Below are 6,276 nucleotides of genomic sequence, written 5' to 3' on the forward strand. Positions count from 1 at the left end.
TCAGATATTTGTATAAACAAAAATAGGAAGAAAAAAAGAAAGGATATTTTCCAAATGTAACTTGCTTATATGTGATGAAGACATGCACTCAGGGGTGGGTACATGGGAGTTCTCATTTGTTTTGAAGTCCTAAGTTAATGAGCATGATAAACTGTTATTGCTGGCACTGGCAAGTGGCCAAGTGTCACTGTCTGACTCTCTACTCTTAAGTCCTATAACCCCAACCCTTTCCCTTTTTACTGACTTGGAACAGCCCTTGTAGACATGTTAATCACAGTGGGAAGGGGGGAAAGAGGGAGGTCACAATGCATTGGGTTCAAGGTCACAGTGGGCAGAGTAAAGGGGATCACAGTGCAAGTAAATCAGGTCCTTCCCTCTGCTCAAGTCCAGCTGTCTGCCACTGGAGTGCAACCTGTGGCAGATGACCTAGGAAGTGATGACTGTGGCAGCACTGTCATCCTTTCTTGCTCACAATTATCAGGCGCTGTTTAAAGCCTAGTGACCCATCAGAACCCAAAGGATGTCTGATCACATCATTGGGCTGCCTGCTGTCTTCTGGTTGGGAGATCCTGGTTGGCCTGTTGAGGATGGGTTTCTCTTGCTCTTCCTGGGGCTGGTGCTGCCTAGGATTCTGTTATGGGCTTCAGCATACTCTGCCTCCCACTGTGCTAGGGACTTGATAGGAAGGGCAAGCCTGCTAGTGGAGTTGGGGCTGCTGACCACTCTGTTGCTGGTGGGCCTCTAGAGGGTAGGATCTTTTGGATGGCAGGGGAGTGGAAGGCTATCATCATCCTGAATCACAATGGGCACTTAGAGAGGGAATTTGGATTTACTGCTCTCCTTTTGTGTGATCTTCAGTGTTTTTTTTCTAACCGTTTGCCTATTTCCCTATTGTCTGCCACCTCCTCCCAGCTCTCAGGAACCTTCTTATCTTCGATTTTACTGGATGCTTTCCCCTGAATTATCATTTCATACTGGGTCTGGTTGCTTCTCTCACTCTTTGGGTGCTGGTGACCTTGGACAACTTCTCTCAGGAATTATGAATGAGAAAAAGGAAGAGGCAGGAAAAAAGGGATATGGAAGAAATAAGGAAGAGAGCAAACACAAAGACTGTTGGAGCAGTTGCGACATGGAGAAGATGCTAAGGAGGAAAAAATAAGTTTTTCCTATGTTATATAACTTTTAAATACTAATAATTATGAGAACATTAATTATGACTGAAATGTGAAAAAATGAAAATTTTTGCACAAATAGTGATCTGTTAATTTGTCCATATGAACTAAAAATTTAAAATAAAGATAGTAGAAGGTCATTAAGTAGAAATTACTTGTTGGTAGTGTCATTAGTGAGTACCAGAAAAGAGATTTTAGGTTTTTCTCGAAAACTTTTTCTCTAACAGAAAAAATTATTTTTTCTCTAACAGAAAAAATTATTTTTTCTCTAACAGAAAAAATTATAGTTTGTCAATGTCACAGAACAACTAGGACTGGGACTTACACTTTATAGTGTACAGAGCCAATTTTATGTTCACTACTTCTAGCACATTTTTTACCATTATATTTTCTCCAAATGGAAAATTGAGCAGTGTAGGCGGTGGTGGCAAAGAAATAATCATTTCTACTTTGGAGTTCTGAGTTTGATGTGTATGAAAGGGACTTGAACAAGTAGAAAAGCAAACAATGTTTTTGGATAGATAAAAACAGTAGTGTAAAGATATCTTATTTCCCCCAGATTATCATAAATAATTATAAGATAAAAAAACATAGAGTTATTTTTGAAACTAGACAAGCTGAATTCTAACATTCACATGAAGAAAATATATGTTTAGGAATAGTAAAAAAGTCTGAAGAGGTAGAATAATAAAAAGAATTAGCCCTACAAGTTATTAAATGTATTTTAAAGCTACAGAAATAAATTTAAAAAAATTAAAAATGTTGGTATTCATATAAGATTAGACAGGTCAATGGACAGAATTAGAAGTTCAGGAATAGGCTAAATACATATGAGAATTCATAATGAAGATAGCATGTCTAATAAGTAGTTATCTGGTTTAAGAAATTTAATTCTGTGATCAATATTTATAAGCAAAAACTGATATCATAAAAATATTATAATAAGTAATGATATAATTATTTTACACATTGGAAATTAAGATCCAGAAGCCTAAAATCTATCCAACAAAACTAAGTACATTTAATATTAACGTTGCTAATGAATTTTTATAATTAAAATATTCAAACAAAATGGAAGAAAAACTTACAATTGGTATAAAACTCTAAGAGCTGTTTTAAAAATATATACAGAGCTCATTTAAATCAATAAGAAAAAAACTAGGAACTCAAGAGACTATTGGACAAAGGCAATAAACTGGTTTAGCCCAACCTCTAAAACCCACACATCCAAGTAGACCAGAGTTGTGGGCCAGAGCCCAAGGGAAAAAGTTTCAACAGAATCATATGCTTCCTGAGATCAAGCAGGGGAAGGGTAAGGAGATGCCACTGGACATTCATTTAGCATATTATTGTTCAGCTTTGACAAAGAAATGTAGGTGGTATGATGGATTCCAATGTGCTGGTGAGTGTAAGTGAAGAAAGGAATGTAGACCACTGTCAATAATTTTAGAAATTTAGGACAGAAAGAAAGTATAGGAGAACAAGAGGGAGGAATTGTTAATACAAGTTTTTTGTTTTTATTTATTAGGACAAGAACAATTAAGCATATTTGCAGACTGAAAGAGTGTCACTGGAGAAAAAGAAGTGGAACACTTAGAAAAATGGATAATTATGAAGCAAGAATCTGGAGGAGAGAAAAGGGAAACCTTTTCATTTTAGGTGATATGGCATAATTTTAAAGCTCTAATTTAATAAGCACATTCATGTTTTAACATAAAGAGGCATAGCTAAATAGGTGCTCCTGCTATGTCCCCACAGCACCCTCCACCCCATCTATTCCCCTCTTTCCTTTTTATTACTGTGACTATTTACAAGCTTATATCTTCAGCCTCCTGCATCCCCTTATTGAGGGAAGAACTTCACTATGTGAGAAATGAATGAGAATTTTTAATGTAGTTTGAGCCCTTAGCAAGTAGTTGCCCAACTTATGAAGCTAGGTTCTATGAGTGATGTGAAGCTGTAAAGCCTGTGGGAGGAGTCAACCAAAACAATGCAGCTTGAGAAAACAGAACCCATGTAAGATAAAAAAAAATTCTAAAAACCACACTCCCCCCCTCTTCAAAAAGAGTTCCAATAATAAAATATGGGAAAAAGAAGGTGAGAAAACAAGAAAATAAGTTGACATTATGTTAACAATTACTAAAGATAATTGCAGAAAGTTAATGGACTCAAATGGTTGATTCCTCGGGAAATATCTTCCAAATTATTAAAAATATTGTCCTTCATCCCAGCAAGGGGATTCTTCCCCTTCTTCAGTGGAAGATATATAAAGATAATTGCTACAACTCTACACACATGGTTTTATAACATTGAAATCAGTTTAAAGAAATATTGTAACAGGGTGCAGCCAGCACCCCCTGCCTCTGCAAGAGGGATTTGTAATGGGGTCCAGAACTCAGTGTGTCCAGGAGATATTAAAAATGTAGGATGTCTTCATCCTCACAAGTCTGGACTGGGGGATGAGACACATGGAGCAGGGCTATTGAGAGTTATTTTGCATATCAATTGTTTTGCAAATAACTGCGAAATTGGTTAGTTAACATATCTATAACTTTTGTTTAATTTCATAGATATGTTAAGTAGCTCTGGCCAAGCTTTGAGCCAGGGAGATGGGAGTGACTTCAACTCACCATGTAACTTGGAGGCAACTCCCCCTGGTTACAGAGCCTGTGTGAGAGCTTGGAGATGGTTGGCTCCACACCATAGGGCAATGCCTGCCTGGACTTACTATGGCAGTCCAGAAAAGCTGGAAAAACACGAGAATGCTGGCAGGTGCAGCCGATTGTGGGAGGAGTTGGAAACAGGGATGAGGAGGAAGATACGTGCCAGGATTTAAACCCAAGCATTGCAGCCATGCTGGATGGAACCATGTGGTTTTGGTGAGGTGTGGAACCACACAATTTTGTGTAGAACCATGCAGTTTTGGGGGAACCATGTGGTTTTGGGGATCCCTTTGCCACATGGCTTAGGAAGCAGGGAAGCAAGATGTAGCAGTGATGCAGAGCTCTCTCTCAGCAGTTTGTGATGGGAGCCTCCAGAGTTGGAAAATTTTAGTTTAAGTAATAGCTAATAAGCTTAGTAATCAATACATGTAAGAGTTATTGTTCAAGAAACCGAATGCATGACACCCCCTGACTCCAGGAGACCATAAGCAGTTCCACCTTTGTGCCTCAGGAGGACTAAAAGCAATTCAAGATGGTGTCTGAGCCATGGTACTCCAGAGTGAGATGACCATCACTCAGGACACAGCTAAAGACCACTACCCAGGGCAAGAATGCTGCAGTTTCTTTTTAATCCAATTAACTTTTCCCTGAATTCTGAGCCCCTTACCTACACTTTGTTCTCCTTATAAAAAGGGCCATTTTAAAGTGGAATTTAAGATGGTCTGTTAGGGTATGAACCTGCTGTCTTCTCAGAACTCCAGCCATCTGAATGAAGCACCTGTGAAGATTCAATCCCTGTTTCTGCTTATTGGGTTCAGTATGTGACAGGCAGTATGAACTCTAGGGTTTTTTGTTTTTTGTTTTTTTCATTTTTATTTGGAATAATACAGGAGAGATGTTACGGGAAGGGAAGGGGTGAAAGGACTCTTGCTGGCAGGCCATAAGAAGGTGATACAAAGGTTTGGATTAAGAAACTGGATATCCCAGAGACATAGCTGATGGTGCTGGGAACCTCAGGAGGCCTGCCAGCTGAGCACAGATTACTGGGAAGAACCAGGGGCTGCCTGAGCCACAGGCTTCTATTTTTTTTTTCCTGAGATATGGTACCCCTGACTGGGCAAAGGGGGAAAGAAAGGACAGTGTGTTTGTGGGTGTTTTAAGGGACTTTGGGATTTTAACAAAGACATTAAGCCATTACTCTAAATCTGTATAACTTTTGAATAAATAGTTCCTTTCCTTTTCACCAAACTCTGGCATTGAGAGCTATAATTTCCTGGTGGCAGGCAAGGTGACCCTAGTACAGGGGGACCCTGGGACAGGGGTGCTTCATTCAATAACAGTATCTTGTCCTCCCCCCACCCTGGTCTGTTCTGTAACATCAAGGTTTCCATTTATTCTTTAGTTGTATGACTGATTTCATAGATGGGGAAATAGGCCCAGGACAAGCATGAGAGGTGCGTATTTGGTGACTTATACTTGCCTATGATGGTAAATATGTTTTAATTTTTTATTGCTTTTATTAATTTTTTTTGTCTTTGAGTGAAATGGATGGAAAATCTTAAGTTGAACCAAACAGGCCCCTTTTATATTCTACTATTGTGAATGGGTGCACATGTGTGCAATGTGGGTGTGTGTCCATGTGGAAGAAACAGGTATGGTTACCTCTTGCTACCATAGTTCTCCCACATCCACCTCACTTTCTGACATAAGACAGTAACTCAAAGGTAAGCATCATGTTAAAAAAAAGGCACAATTTTTAAGAACTAATAGGTCCATTTAACAGTGCATTATACCCACAAAAGGTGACAAGATTCATAACTGAAAAAAGGTACTATGATAAAGAAACATGAGAAATAATGGAGAAACAAGTAGAAAACCTGAAAAAAAACACTTTAGGTGAAGTTGGCAGCCTAATTGATTATTTGAAAATAATTATAATCCAGATCAGCTCTCATGGGAGCTCAAAGCATTAGATTCTAAAATGATTGGTATGATCCCTGTTTTTATTATTCATTGAAGAAAAATGCTCTATTACAAACAAACAGATGTAATTTAATAGTAAATTATGATGCTATGAAATGCTTGATTTTTTTAACTGATCTTATCTTTTCCCCTAATATTAATGAATTCTGAAAACCTTCTGCTGTATAAATAAAAATATAATCAATGCTACTTTTTCATAACATCATATACTAAGTAATTAATCATTTTAGAAAAATATTAGTAAAATTTAAAAGCTAAAAAAAATACAGAGTTGATCTCCAGAGAGACAGGTGGGAAAAAGAGAAAGAGGCACAGAGACAGAGAAATCAAAGCAAAGCAATAAACAAATGCTGATACCAATGTGACTTGAGAGTTTAGAAAGCAAGGAGCTTGAGTTTTAGTTTTCATGGGGGGAAAAGAGATAGGACCTGAGATGAAGGTGAGCTGGGGAGTGAGAA

The 6,276-nt window shown here is 38.0% G+C and overlaps 1 pseudogene; it reads right to left on the minus strand.

The window, feature by feature from the left end:
* Positions 1 to 454: 454 nt before the first annotated feature.
* On the minus strand, positions 455 to 968 carry LOC123824119 (annotated as a pseudogene).
* Between the last annotated feature and the right edge of the window lie 5,308 nt (positions 969 to 6,276).

The sequence above is a fragment of the Phyllostomus hastatus genome, unplaced genomic scaffold (assembly GCF_019186645.2).
Source record: "Phyllostomus hastatus isolate PE091 unplaced genomic scaffold, TTU_PhHast_1.1 phas_contig_118, whole genome shotgun sequence".
NCBI lineage: Eukaryota > Metazoa > Chordata > Mammalia > Chiroptera > Phyllostomidae > Phyllostomus > Phyllostomus hastatus.